Source organism: Astatotilapia calliptera, chromosome 3 (assembly GCF_964374335.1).
Source record: "Astatotilapia calliptera chromosome 3, fAstCal68.1, whole genome shotgun sequence".
NCBI lineage: Eukaryota > Metazoa > Chordata > Actinopteri > Cichliformes > Cichlidae > Astatotilapia > Astatotilapia calliptera.
This window is the reverse complement of record NC_137424.1, coordinates 21,485,052-21,500,848: the sequence shown is the minus strand read 5'-3', so window position 1 is coordinate 21,500,848 and position 15,797 is coordinate 21,485,052. Positions and strand designations below refer to the sequence as shown.

At 40.1% G+C, this 15,797-nt stretch overlaps 1 long non-coding RNA gene across 1 annotated transcript; it reads left to right on the top strand.

The window, feature by feature from the left end:
- Positions 1-9,264: 9,264 nt before the first annotated feature.
- On the top strand, positions 9,265-12,049 carry LOC145425355 (uncharacterized). The gene is made up of 4 exons (XR_013906022.1): positions 9,265-9,623; positions 9,820-9,964; positions 10,055-10,602; positions 11,490-12,049. It is a non-coding gene; the product is annotated as an uncharacterized LOC145425355 (long non-coding RNA).
- Positions 12,050-15,797: the final 3,748 nt, after the last annotated feature.

Sequence of the window (15,797 nt, the reverse complement as noted above, 5' to 3'; positions counted from 1 at the left end):
CATAGAACTTCTTGCTCGCAAATTTCAAAACAGAGCATATACACATATACAAAAAAAACAAAACATGCTATTCAAAAACTCAGTGTGCACTGTCCCCTTTCTTCTAATCAACTTTCAGAACACATACATCAACTCTGTCCATTAACAGTTGCAATCACCACCTTTGCAGACATTCTCAGAACGTTCAGGACAGAAAGAACTTGTATAAAACTGAGCAACATTTGAAATTACTGTCAGAAAACAGACAAAATGCAAACAAATTAATTGTGCTGGACAAAAGCACAAATAACACTGGAACACTCACGCTAAAAGTTTCTTGTGGAGAGACTGGACCTTTGGTGACATTTTAAGGATGTCAAGCTCAAGAAACAGCTTCTGAAATACCTCAAACGTATATTTCAGTTTCAGTGGGTAACTTAAATTGGCAGCATAGATGACACCCATGAGCAGGAGGCAAGCGTTTGTCACACAGTCCTCCAGAATTTCTGTCCCCTCAATGATGGCCGACACGTTCACAGGGTCTTGGTTTTCCTGTGCCACATTGGGATGGATTACGATGATCTTCATCATGTGATTACTGCAGTCCTCTTTCAATGCTTCTTGGCTGACGTCCTCCTGTGAAAACAAACAAGCCACAATTAGAAATAACTAGAATAGATTCCAAGTAAAAGAAAAGGTTAAGAGAAAAAAAATGTAAAAATAAAAAAGAGGTATACTCAATTTAGTATACTCAAATCAAACAATATTCATATGGCACTTTTCATACGTAAAGTTACAGAACGTGCTTCACAGAGGCTGACCCTGAGACAAAGAAAATCACTTTTGGGGGCCATCCAGCCTGGAGCTGTCCATGGGACGGCACGCGTGTTGGTAGACCAGAACCATTAAATCATTAAAATAGGTTATAAAGGTATAATCAAATTAAATACTCTTTTGCTCATAAAATAAAGTTAATAAGTGATCGTTAAATAGTCAGAAAAAAACCAGACAAAAGGCAAGTTAAAGTTTAAGGCAGATAAGATAAAGATTAAATATGATTTAAAAAATAAAGGGTAAGAGCATAAAGATTTAAGAAATTAGTTAAAAGCCTGACTGAAAATATTCATCTTGAGTCTTTATTAAAAAACATCACGAGTGTAGAGAATCTTTGACCTTCAATATATCATCACAAGTGAAGACCAGATTATAAGGTTAGACAATTTTAATACAGTCATTATGATCATCAGATACCTGATGGTCTTTGATCAGCTCCTCTCCACTCTCTCCAAGATACTCAACTAAGCAACGAATGATAATGTCCCTTCTGCCATCGACATGATGCTATTAAACCCAAAAAGAAAATTTATTGCAGAAAATACACAACATAACATATGTAACATACATACATAACAGCACATACAGATGTAAACAGAAAGTTACCCATGGAGAATGTAAGCCTGCAGCTACATTCTAACGTTGTGAAGTGTACAACTTAACATGAATTTCTCAACGATGTGTGTTAAGACAAGAGTCCAGTGCATGTCATAATCTGTGGGTCCAGAAACTGTCTCTGCCCAGTGAGGAAAGTTTTCTGCCTCATCACTGGACATGCAAATGAATTTTTTGCAACATATCAGTGCCTCCTATCACAATATTAACCAGTCAAGGACAGGAATTCCCACACACAAGAGTAATATTTTGGGAAATAATAGTATTGGAGTCTATGGGCAGCAGGAAGGGATCTCGCTGCACTCAGAGGGTCACTTTGAAAATTCTGTAAATTTCTCTGCTTTTGAGCGCATATTAAGGGAGAGATGACAGGTTTGTATACACTTGTAGAGACAATCATGTGCATAAATTGTTAATTGTGGCCACAGTGTCAGGATCAGGAGAACAGTTTCAGCCAACACAGACACTGATCAGATTAAACGACAAGTTCAGTATTTTACACTTAAAGCCCTGTTTTCAGTTTATGATGAAATCGAACGATTTTGATTGAAATTTGGACACATGCTGCTGGCCCGAGCTTTTTTGGTTTCTGTGGTAGCACACCCCCACCTCCACAATGGCTTCATAGGTGCACTGGAACAATCCTTCCTAAAACGCATAAAACTGTCGTTTACAAAGACGTGAAACTCACCGAGTGGTCAGGAGTGTTCACTGATATGTTCACACAAAAATCGCTGCAAAAGATACTTTCCAACTGGTTTTTATTGTAGTTTTTGTCCAACTCCATTGACTTGTATTAGATGTGCTGTGATGTACGGTATTAGTCCGCCGCTATTCTATTCTATTATTCAAGCTCTCGGCGGAAGAATGTACAGGTGTAAGGCGTTTGAAAAAATAGGTCCAGTTTTACAACAAATGGTAAAACACCTGTTGGAAAGCATTTTTGCAGCGATTTGTGTGTGAACATATCAGTGAACACCCCTGACCACTCGGTGAGTTTCACGTCTTTGTATGAAGCCATTGTGGAGGTGGGGGTGCGCTACCACAGAAACCAAAAAAGCTCAGGCCAGCAGCATGTGTCCAAATTTCAATCAAAATCATTGGATTTCATCATAAACAATCTGAAAACAAAGCTTTAAGTGTAAAATAACAAACTTGTCCTTTAAATAAGAGTGATACATTCTCAGTGTGTATGACCTCATCTTTTCCATTAGTATATGTAATTAAAATAATTTTAAATTTTACCTTATTCAGTGAGTCCAACATTGGTTTTATTTTGGTCCCTGCAGTCCCGCCCTTCCTTCGAAATATCTCCAGGAATTTGGTGGTGTACCCGTCCAATCTGGACAAAAACGTTCGCTCCAGATGAATTGTGGTTATTCGCTTAAACTCCTCTTTGATCTGAAATGAGAGATAAAACACAAAATCATGTCAAAGATGACTCATGAGATCTCACATACACTTAGTTGCTGCATGAACAAGAACTGGATTTACCTGATTTTCACAGAACAGAGAAGGCCACCTCTCTAAGAGGTCTTGGATTGCGGGGCAATCCTTGACAACCTCTTTTCTTCTCATAGCGAAAGACTTCTCCATTTTCTCATTAATTGCCCTCTCATTGTTCTTCTTCTTCATTTCCTTCAGCAACTCTAGTCTCTCCATCTCTAAGGTTTCCTCAGTCTCACCGAATGGCAGTGGTGGCAGATAGTTGACTTCAGCTTTTTTGGCCCTTTTAAAGCCTTTAAGTGAACCCTCTTCACTGGAGCATCGTCTCTTCAGTGTGTTCACCTCGAGCTCCCAAAATGGCAAAAAGAAAGAACGAAAACAGGAGCTTTCTGGACAGGTGGGAGACAGAATATCTGTTTACTTTTGTAAAAGACAGACCTGTTTGTCTTGTATGTGGAGCTCATGTGGCTTTAACCAAGGAGTACAACATTAGACGACACTATGAAACGAAACACCAAGAGAAGTACAAGGACCTGGACATGACTCAAAGGCGCCGGAAAGCAGAAGAGATGAAAAGAAGTTTTGTTTCACAACAGACCATGTTCAAAAAAAGCCATATCACAAAGTGAGGCTGCTGTAAAGGCTAGTTTTGTTGTGGCAGCAGAGATCGCAAAATCAGCCCGGCAAATGTTAGCCTGAGCAGAAACACAGTAGCTGATCGCACACGTGAACTTGCCAACAATCTAAATAACCAGCTGATGGAGAAGGGAAACAGTTTCGTTGCATTCTCCCTCGCTGTGGATGAGAGCAGCGACGCCTCTGATACTGCCCAGCTTTCAGTCTTCATCCGTGGTGTGGACTCAACTCTCTGTGTTACGGAAGAACTTTTAGGATTAAAATCAATGCATGGAACAAGCACAGAGAAGGAAATACTTGAAGAGGTTTCCAAATGTCTAACTGAAATGAAGTTGCCATGGGAAAAACTTGTGGGGTTAACGACAGATGGTGCACCAGCGATGCGTGGTCAAAGGAGCGGACTGGTGGGCAGGGTACGGGAGAAGATGCGAGCGGAGAACTGTGCAGGTGAGCTGACTGTTTATCACTGCATCATACATCAAGAATCACTTTGTGGCAAAGCCCTAAAGATGGAACATGTTATGACCGCAGTAACACGAGTAGTTAACTTTATAAGAGCCAAAGGTCTGAATCACCGCCAATTCAAATCTTTTCTTGAGGAGTGTGGTTTGGAATACGGAGACGTGCCGTATCACACGGAGGTGAGGTGGTTAAGCCGAGGGAAAGTACTGAACAGATGTTTCGAGCTATGCAAGGAAATATTTCAGTTTCTGGAAAGCAAAGGGCAAGACACAGCTGAGCTCAGGGAGCAAGAGTTTCTGTGTGAGCTGGCCTTTATGTGTGATATCACGAGCCATCTCGATGCGCTGAAGAGTGCAGCTTCAGGGACAGGGGCGTATCATCACAGATATGTACGCTGCAGTGAGGGCTTTTAAAACGAAATTGTGCCTGTGGCAGAATCAGATGCTACAAGGAAACCTGGGCCATTTTCCCTGCTGCCAAACGATGAACATGCAAATCTCTACTGCTGTGTTTCCATGCGTACAGTTTGCTGAAACACTCTGTGTACTCAGTACTGAGTTTACCCGGCGGTTTGCCGACTTTGACGCCCAGAAATGTCGATTTGAACTGCTCAGTAATCCTTTTGCAGTTGACGTGGCAAAAGCTCCAACAAACCTCCAAATGGAGCTGATTGAACTCCAGTGTAGTGACACACTGAAATCAAAGTATGATGCTGTGGGCGCTTGACAATTTCCACATTTCATCCCTGACACAATGCCTGGGCTCCGCACCCACGCTGCTCAGATGCTCTCCATGTTCGGCAGCACTTACCTATGTGAGCAACTATTCTCCTCAATGAAGATGGCCAAAACATCTCACAGGAGACGTCTGACCGATGAACACCTTCACTCGATCCTGAGGATTTCCTCAGCTCAGAGCCTGAGCCCAGACATTGAGGAACTAGCATCCAAGAAGAGATGCCAGGTATCTGGCTTGGACGCATCAGAGTAGATCAGTGTGTAGCAAACTGAGCTATAATTACCATTTTCTTTGTGCAATTTGTCTTGCTACTCCCAGACATGGGCTTGAATGGTTTCACGTTTAATGATATTTTTATTAGTTAAGTGGTTTATTATTGTTATTTTATTTTACATTTATTATTAGCCTGGGGAAAAAGTTTACTGCTAAAATTTAAATCAGGAGGCTGCAAATACAATTTTTATTTAAGAAATGCATTCCAGTGATATGTTATTTAATTGGAATTTCAATTTTGCATGTGTGCAATATTAAGTTATGTATGTTTATATAAGTTCTATATCGTTCAGTATTAAGCGTTGCTTATTCCATATTCAGTTTTTCAGCAAAACTTATTTGAGTCTGTAAGAAAAGGTTCCTTGTTATATCTGGAGGAAGATTTTTTTCAATAAATATTAATGTTAGCCCGCGACTTTGTTCCAGTTTAGAATTTTGGCCCACTGTATATTTGAGTTTGACACCCCTGCTTTAAGACCTACCATAGAACCAAGTCCGCCAGAGCTTATATTATATTTTTACATGCTGTGGAGCCATTTTTGGGAGCATTTCAAGTTGCTTTACATCAATACAACCATTATAACCCAGATTTTAATAATATGTATGCATTAAGTGCATAGTAATATAAATTGCAAAAAAGTGCAATAAACTACAAAAATTTTTTTAAATCGTTTTTGTTTTTTTTAACATATATTTCTAGTTAGAGAAATTTAAGAGGCTTATCCCTCAAAACTGTAAATACAAAAAAGTTGCACAAAATAGATTCCCACCACAGGAAATTTATTTTGAGTGTCTTCATACTTTTATTTTTGAAATACACCAATTTTTATACACTGCACGAAAAATGAAAATAAATATTATAATGCAAATTTGCAAAAAAGCAGCATGTGCATCAAAATAAACTATTTCCAGCAGTGCAATATGAGTCCTAAGCATCCCACAAACGACACAGAAAGTCATAAAGTCAAAGATAACTTTTAAAAACACAATTATAGGCTCATGAGGCCCTGATGGTAAAAAACCCCACTACATTTCTGCGAAAACGACGTCACTTCCGGTTTCGGGCAGGTATGGCGGATATGTGAAAGTTCGCGCTGACGTCTATTCCAACATAGGAAGTGTTATGAACAGCTGATCAGATCGGCAAAGCGTGTTTCTGGAATATTATGTTTGTGTTGCTGCAAGTGGTTTTTATGCAGTTTTTGCAAAGCTATATGTGGAAGGAAACCGTGACAAGCTGATGGCATAAGATGTAAGTACAACTCCTCCGGTTTCATATGCAAAAAAAATTTTTGCGCTAGCTTACGTGGTTGCAGTGCTACCGGGATTTAAAAATAGTTACGCAAAACAGAGCGTGCCCGGTCCGATCGGCTTTAAAGGGTTAAACTTTTTAAATTCTAATGATAAGAAAACAGAGATGTTGGCGTTTTGAACTAGTGGTCCTTGTGAGTCCTCCTCTGTTGGTTTGGGACCCCTGGAAGTTTATCTTAAACCTTTTATTACTGACCTTGGTTTTAAGTTGGACAGTGATTTTAAATTGGACAGCCAAGTTAGAGCAGTGGTGAAGTCCAGTTTTTATCATTTAAGGTGACTGACAAGAGTGAAATCTTTTCTTTCTCTGCAGCACTTTGAAGGGTTTTACTTTTATTTCCTCAGTTAGTTATTATTACTCTCTTGCTCTCTAAACTAAACTGAAATACATAAACTCACAATAGAACGTAAGTGAAACTAAACTAAATTAAAAACAAACGAAGAAAATGAAAATGCAAAACTAGAGTAGCTCTGCAGTTACCCCCACCCACTGTCGTAGAAGCTGACTAGTGTGAGTGGGCATCAAGGGGAAATGGAGGCTGACTGTAGGTGAGCAGCCTGAAGTTTAGAGTGTCGTGGAGAGTTGGCAAAACAAAAACACCGTCCCACTTTTAACCCCTGACTTTGACAGACGTCGTCTCTTTTGATGCAACAACCTCTGGTGATTAATGTAAGAAACAAGATTACCTTTCATGTGTTTCTGTTTAAGCTCAAATTGGTTTGATGGTTGGAGGTTTTCTCAGTGTTCATCAGTCACTCTTGACCTGGTGTTATCATATGGTTTATCTGTTTTTAATTTGGAAATTGGGGATTCAGTGTTCTCTCATCACAAACCTGTTTCTCTTGCGCATGAGTTCAAAGCTCGCGCTCCACCCCACCGCTGCTCTCTTCTGCTCCACTTTTATAAAGAAAATCTTTACCGACCCTGAGATTACTTATTGGGCCCACCCCAGATGAGCTGCTTTTGCAGTTCCAGGAAACCTGTACTCAGACCCTGAACACTGTGAACCCATTAAAAACCAGGCGCCCAAAACGTGTTCCACAGCCCTGGTTAAATGAATCCACCCGAGCAGTCAGGCGTCAGTGTAGGAGAGCAGAGTGGAAGTGGAAGAAAGACAAATTGCAGGTTTCTTTTGAAATGTTAAAAGAATGTTGGAAATTTAATCAGAATACAGTGAAAGTGAGAGAAACAGATATTTTTCTCAGATCATTGTGTTAAATTGTCATAATCCCCGTGTTCTTTAAGACTATCGCCAATCCTGAGGTAACTGCAGCCCTCCAAACCATGAGACAAGCAAGCATTGAGGAAATGATGCCTCTTCTTCAGGTCAGAGAAACAGCCAGCAGACTTGACACTCTTACACTGATCCATCACAATACGGAGGGTTTGCCATCTCACATCAGTGACATCAAGAGTCATCATGAAATGTGTTTAGCAGATGTTTTGTGTCTCACAGAGTCTCACCTCCAAGGCTCTTTTGTTGCAGATAGTCTTCATTTGGATGGCTACACCATGTTCAAACGCAACAGACATGTGTCCTACACAAACTTTCCTCACATGGCCAGCAGAAGTGGTGGTGGAGTTGTTGTGTATTTGAGGAATCATTTTCAGGTTCAGGTAAAACAGTATCTGCATAATGTCACTGATCTTGAGTTTTTAGTGTTGAAGGTTCAGGCTCCATTCCCTGCGCTCATTGCAGTTGTGTACAGACCCCCTGACTACAGTTTGACACCGTTCATGCAAAACCTGGTAAGTCTTTTAGATTCACTTGAAATAATGGACTGTCACCCAATAATTGTGTGTGGAGATTTTAATGAAAACCAGTTACAGAGTGGAAGAAAATAGATTCTGGAGCAGTTTCAGTCTAGAGGGTATTCACAGCTGATCACTTCTGCCACTACAGACAAGAACACCCTGCTTGACCTCATTTTTATTTCTCAGGCACAGCAATGTCTCCATTAAGGTGTCCATATTACAGTTACCACAATCCTGTGTTTTGTGTCCTGTCCTCGAGCCAATCATGAAGTCGTGTGGTGAGTTTTGAAACAATTACAGATCATGTTTGTTAGAGTTTGCTGATTGTAGAGCATGAAAAAGATTTTTCATTGAAAAAATTGTCTTCCCTACTCTGTCTGTAAGAAGACCCTTTCTTATTGCAATGTTATTAATCATTTCACCAAATCATGGCTGTACTTCATGCAGAGCTGGGAGATCTGCTTTCTGTTATCATGCCTCTGATCTGAAATGTGCAGCAACATTTATTTTTTATACTCATGTTTTAAATTACTAAATCTACTTTTTTTTAAATGCATTCTTTCATTGATGTAAATTGTCCTCTCTTTTTGTTGATACTTTATTTCACTGTGATGTATATATCTCAACAAATGAGAGCTTCCTGTCAAAGGGCTTTCAAAATATTAAATAGCAAACAAATAAATCCCAGATAAATGCAGGTATATATTATGGGTCACATGAATAAATACCGCCAATTATATTTGCTTGATTATAATAGATTTTGTAGAATCAAAGGTTTTTTCGGTAAATGAGTTTTTGTTGATCATGTTTTACAGGTACAAAAAAATGTAAAAAGTTTTAAACTATCCTTAGGCTACCAGAGATTTCTGTATTAATACATTTAGTGGAGAAAAATATTTTTTACAGGTAAAAGAATTTTTATAAAAACTGATTTAGATGTAAATGGAAAGTTTCTGCATCAATTTTCTGACTTGGCCTTTATCCGGGTGGGTTTGAGTTTGGGTGGATAAAGGCCAAGTCAGAATTCTCTGAGCAGCTGGAAATAGCTGCAAAGACGTCAGAAAGCATGGGCTTTAGGTGTAGGCCATGCTTTCTGATGCACTAAGTAGATTTACTAACTGACACCCCATACCAGCATTATATTGACTCTTGGGGGCTGAGATGGGTGGGTGGGGAGGGTGGGTGGTGTTAAAAGCACTTTATGTTTTGTAGGTTTATTTTCTTCCGACAGGGCACACACAGTCCTGTTTCCTTTGTGGGAAAACCTTCAAACATCACCATCCTCAGCTGAAACAACAACATCGTAACATCATCTTCATGAACTGCCGATCTGAACCTGATCCCATCAGTGCTGGACTGCACAGATAACTACATGCCACACAGACACTACTGTTTTATGAACTGCCATACCAGTGTGTCTTCAATGGAGAAGATCACATCACCTGACCTCCTGCCTTATCTAGAGACCATCACTATGCTGCCACAGTCGACACCTCTGAAACCATCAATGATGACTCATACTGAGGAAACTGTACTTCCTGTCAGAGTCCAGTGATCTACAGAGCAGAGAAAGGTATGATTCTTTATCTTTGATAAAAACAAAATACAAGTCAGAGCTTTTAATTTAATTAATTGATTAATTTAAATCCTGTTTATTTCATAAATAATTCCACACTCAAATGATTAAACTAGTTGGCACTTTATGACTTTTAATTCACATTATGGATGAAAAATCTATGTTTTTTTTTCTACTCTGTCTCTCTGTGCAGGTATTGCTGTCTTCTGAGTTTTTCAGTTTCCAAACTGAGACATTCAAACCTCATCACTTGAGCTTGTGTCTATCTTCACCAATCTCACACTCACGTGGTGTGAGATTGCTCTTGATTCTGGTTATTGGCCTGCAGCACGTATGAGGTATTTTAAATTTTTCTCATTGTATAACTTGTTTGTAGTTTTTATGCCTTAATACTAATGAAATGTTGGGTTTTTTTCTGTATTTTTTAGAACAAGCTCGTCCGGTGTGCCTGCATTCCAGCTTCTTACGGTGTGTTCACACCGAACGTGATGGGCGCGTGAAAAAAGCCCCAAACGCCCCTAACTTGACGCGTGCACATTCGCACCTCTACGCGTGTCCAAGAAAAATCCATCGCGCCCCAAAATATCATATTTTAACGCGCGTGAACCGGAAATGTGGGAGGGATGTGGGAGGAAGTTTTGCAAGACCGGTATCTTTGCAAGATGGCAGGTGTCGAGCTAGCGCTTGAAGAGAGAGTCTCCCTTCTCTATTTACTGTGGAGAGCAGAGTAGCGGCGTAAAGGACATCCTTGCCGTACCTGGGTCCATCAGGTCCTCCAGAGGCGTGAGCAGTTTGGTGAGTTTCACCACTTGCTCCAGGAGCTGCGCCTGGATGACGGCCGATTCCAGCGCTATCACCGTCATTCACTCGGCCAGTTTGAGGACCTGCTGTCCCGCGTCGGTCCCAGAATCGCCCGCCTAGACACCAATTACAGGCGCTCAATCCCACCTGCAGAGCGCCTGTCCGTCTGCCTGAGGTTAGTAAAAGTGTTTAATACGGTAGTCCTTTATTGATACCTGTGCTAGTATGCTAAACCATCCATTTATACACTGCTAACATGGATGTGCTATGCTAACAGTGAATGCTGTCGGTGTTTACTGAAAGCAAACTGTGGTACAGAGACGACTGTTTATAATATTTCTAGTGATACTCAGAAGCTCTCATCAAGCCTCGATTTAATTCGATTTATGCTGTTATCAGTGTTTGCATGATAGCATGGCTGTGGTGTCACATCAATGTATGCGCTCGGTGTTTGCTGATATCAAACTGTAGCATTAGGACCACTGAGTTAACCTTTGTAGTGATACTCACTCCTTTTTATTTAGACCTGGTTTAATTCTGGAATAGTTGAATATTTGTATATAATCCCTGCAGCTGTCAGACTATAACAGGGGTCACCAGCCTTTATTAAAACAGAGTTAGATAAAACTGTGAACAGTTTGGTTCATCTCTAGTTACATGGTTCTATCTTGATAAGCTGTCTTATCACAGATTAATTTTTCAAAAATATTAATGATTTAAGCAAGGAAAGGGCTACATGTCAACATACAACTCTTTTTTTCTATTAATGTCTCACTTCATTCCTACCTGATTGACATGTTTAGGAATTATGAGTGATTGGCTCACTGTAGTTGTGAAAGTTGCTACCAATCAAATTATGATATGTTAAAGTTAAAACAAAACACAACTGTTTTAGATATTATCTAATATACATTTTGTAATTATCCTTATAATTACAAAATGTTTTATGTAAGATTTAAGTTTTGTGATTTAAATCTGACATCACAAAAGTGTTTTGGAATTTGAATAATGTATTTTGTAACTGCAGCACACATAATACTGATTTTGAACAATTTTGTCCAGGTTCCTTGTCACCGGGGACTCCTTCATGACCAAGCATTCAGTTACAGAGTCGGTGTGTCCATGGTGAGCCAGATCACCCCCCAGGCAGCGACGGCCATCTGGGACTGTCTAGTGGACGACTTCATGGCTGTGCCTTCACCTGGAGACTGGCGGTCCATCACAGAGGGACTCCAGGAGCGCTGGAACTTCCCTCTGTGCTGTGCAGCTCTGGATGGGAAGCACGTCCAGACAAAGGCACCCCATATATCATATAGGAGACACACACATTGATATACACTAAATATTTATTTCATTTCTTTTTTGTGGTGCCCAAATTGATGCACCTGCTTGATTTTGTTTAAATAATTATTGCACACTTTTTGTAAATCCAGTAAACTTCTTTTCACTTCTCAAATATCACTGTGTGTGTCTCCTGTATAATATTTAACTGACATTTTTTTATTGTAACAACCAACGATTTATACAGGAAAATGATGTCTATTAACAAGGTTGCCCAAACCTTTGCATCCCACTGTATCAGTATATTTTGTCATTAGTATAATATGAAATAAATTCTACATGTGTCAAGTCGTGTGCCAACATTTGCTGTGTAGTAGAACTGAGACATTAGTTATTATAAAAATTTATTTGAAATAATATTAAAATTCTCAAACAGAAAAACATTAAACATGAATATATAAAATATAAGTATTTACAGAGAGACAGGAATAAAAAGGACCAGCTGCTCTCCAGAGCAGGAACCAGGCTGAGGAGGAAATGCTCCATTGGAGACTGGTGTGGCTCCAGCTCCACCACCGATGGACCGTCCTGGGACACGTCCCTCATCTGCCTCGGAGCCGTCCTCCCCTGTGGGCCTGTAAAACAGCACAAAACACAAAGAAATGAGAAGGCTGCTACTAGATTTTAATTTCAACATTGAAAAAAACAAACAAACCAAAAACAGGATATAATCAGATTGGTTGTAGATATTTAGTAAAGGTCATCACAGGCAATCCCACCGACTAAAAAGGTATCAGTGCTTGCTGTACATACCTGTGGGTGCAGCAGCAGGAGCTCAGGGACTGGGGAGCCAGGAGAATCAACAGGGGATGCTCTGCTGCAGAATCAGTTGGTTCTATCAATACAGTATTAAATGTTAACAGGTTGAATATAATAATCATAGAGTAGACAGTGGTCCCTCATTTATTGCAGCAGGGGTTGTCAGAATAACTAGCCCCTGGCCACACACTTTATACACTGTTTTCCACACATACACATGAACATTGGTCACAGTTCTCACAATTGATTCTCAAAGTGCAAACCTTTGTAGATTGCAAAACGTAAAAGTATTAATATGCCGCGGTTTGTCTTCATCTGCGCGCCACTTTCGTGCGCCTTTTTCCCTCGCGGTGCAGGTGTCTATTTCCGAATGAGGCTCATAGTAATGGGTGTTTTTGTGCTGTTTTTTCTATTGGACGTGATGGTTATCAAAACCAAACATGATAAATTTGGCAAGCGCAGGAGACACGACACGGAGCAGATTTGTCAATCAGGCTGCAGAATGCAATGCTGTCCGGTGCAAAAAAAAGAAAAAAAAAAAAGAGGCAGTGACAGATGAACAGCGGGACCACTGTGAGCTGTTTATTAATAAACAATAAAATATATTCTTAAATGACAACATGCCTAAAAGCAGAACGGTATTTGTACGTCAGTGGGAAAATAGCGGTGGCTTGCTAGCTTTTGTGCGGCTTCCCCGGGTCAGTGAAAACTTTAGAGAAAACTTAAGAGAAATGAATGAACTTACCAGGTTGCCCTTCACATATCTTCCTCCAAGCTCGGTCCTTTATATTCCTGTCTCGGTCCAGAAAGCAGCTGGTGTCGTACGGCTCCGGGTTGTTTGCTACGGCATTGATTAGCCTTCCTTCTATTGAAGAATAAAGGGCTTTGGCTGGATCTGCCCCTTTGAACTAGGTAACAGCCACGTCACCAGGCTCCTGATTGGTTGTCGCGGCGCGATTTGACGCTGGAGTTCAGATTTTTCCAACTCGAGCGGGGGACGCGAAACGCGTGTATGCACAAAATGCAACACCTAAACTCACGCGCGTGGTTTTTTTTCGCGAGTCAAACGCCTGAAACGCGCTACACTCACGCGCGTTTCAGGCGTTTTGGCGACGCAAATCTGCTTCCGAATTTTCGCGGGAGCCGCAATCGCGGGTCATCGCGCCTTTCCATTGACTTTACATGTAAGCCTGACGCTCTGCCCGCCTCTATCGCGTTCGGTGTGAACACACCGTTAGACTCTACACAAGTGGACAGAGTATCAGTGTTTGGCCACTCTTACAGACACCAACTTCTGTCACCTCACTGCTACTGATTAGGCACCTCACTCCAGGAAGACAGAGGGCTGCAAGCCTGTCATCGTTTCCAGTGTGACTTTGCATTCTTGTGGTAGCATCAGATTTTTCCCACAAATATTCAAATATTCAATATTCAAAATTCAACTTATTTTGAGCTTATTTATTAAATCAAAAGTCTTCCATTGTGTAAATTATATTTGATATGTTTTTGTCTTCTTTTAGATTTAGATGCAGTGATCGGATGTGCTGGAGCTTTGTTAACTGCGTGGAAAAGATCTGTTTGTGATGGTATTAAAAATGAGGCTTTAAGGTGATAGTTTCCTTGTGATTTCAGTCCTTTTACTAAACAAAAACATTTTTAATTAACATATGATTTTTTTAGCAGCACATCATTGTTCAAAAGTAAACAGAGCCACATGTCAGACCAACAATGAATTTTTGACTGTTTGTGTCACCAGATTTTACAAACAATATCGGACATATAAAACTGAACTTTGGATTAATGTGCACATATATTGTTTTGTATTTTTGATTGTTGAATAATTATGTTGTAGAAAAACCCCAATCTATTTACTAGGGGTGCAACGATACTCGTATCGATATTGAACCGTTCGATACAGTGCTTTCGGTTCGGTACGCATATGTATCGAACAATACAAAATTTTTAATTTATTTTATCAACTTTCCTTCTGACGATGCTGTCTGTGTTGAGCGCTCAGTGGATCTGCGCTCGACAGTGGAGCCTAGGCGGAGTAGTCGAACGCAGATTCACTGAGCGCAGGGCAAGCTAGCGAGACAGAAGTTAAGCTCTCCTTGCAACATGGCAAATTGAACCTCCCCCACCCTCATTCAGATCTGGCGTTTGGAACTATTTTGGTTTTCATGTGACGTATGACCCTGAAGGTAAGCGCGTCATGGACTAAAGGAAAACAGTATGTCGGATGTGCCACGCAATGCTCAATTACATGGGTGGGAGCTAGTGTGTTAGTGCAGTTAGCTCGTTAACGTGTTGGCCGTCCAGCCCCAGGCACGGGGCGATCCGGGGTAGCTCGTTAACGGAGATTTGCCATGTTCTGGCGTTAACGTCATTTCAACGAGATTTACGCTGACAGCACCAGTGGGAACACATTGAATATGACTGCACATTAGTGATGGGATTTCCAGCTCTTTTTAGAGATCCGGCTCTTTCGGTTCGGCTCACTAAAAAGAGCCGGCTCTTTCGGCTCCGAACCGGCTCTTCAGGTTGTTTTGTTGCTTTAATTAATTTATTATTAACAATAAGAAAAAATTATGCACAAAAGGAATTACTAACGTAAAAAAAAGTGGTTTTATTTATATATGTTTATATATAAATATATGCGGTGGCCCCTAGAGACAAAACACGTACAAACTCCAAAACACATTTCTAGCATGAACTGAACTTCCAAAGCAGAGCTACTAGATCACTTAAATTACACAATTGAAAGCATATGTGTATTGTTTGTGTATTTATACACAGGCACTCATATATATTCAAATAATTTAAAAAAATGTTCATTTACCTGTTACTACCACACACCAAATCCGGTCGTTGGTACTTGCTGGCTTGTGTAGCCACAAGATAACAAAAGCTCAACACTGCGCCCAGCATCCTGGAGCACTTCTGTTGTCTTTTGTACGTGTTTTGAGTTTTTATGTGCTTCGGAGTTTTTATGTGCTTCGGAGTTTTTACGTGCTTCGGAGTTTGTACATGTTTTTACGTGTTTTGGAGTTTGTACGTGTTTTTACGTGTTTTGGAGTTTGTACATGCTTCAGAGTTCGTACGTGATTTGAAGTTTGTATGTGATTTGTCTCTAGGGGCCACCGTAAATATACTTTTATTTATTCACTCCACATAAAATGTAATAAATAAATCATATAATACAAAAATCAACTATTCACATTTCAACTTTTAACTATTTAATTTTCAGCTTTTTCCTTTTACAAATTTAAA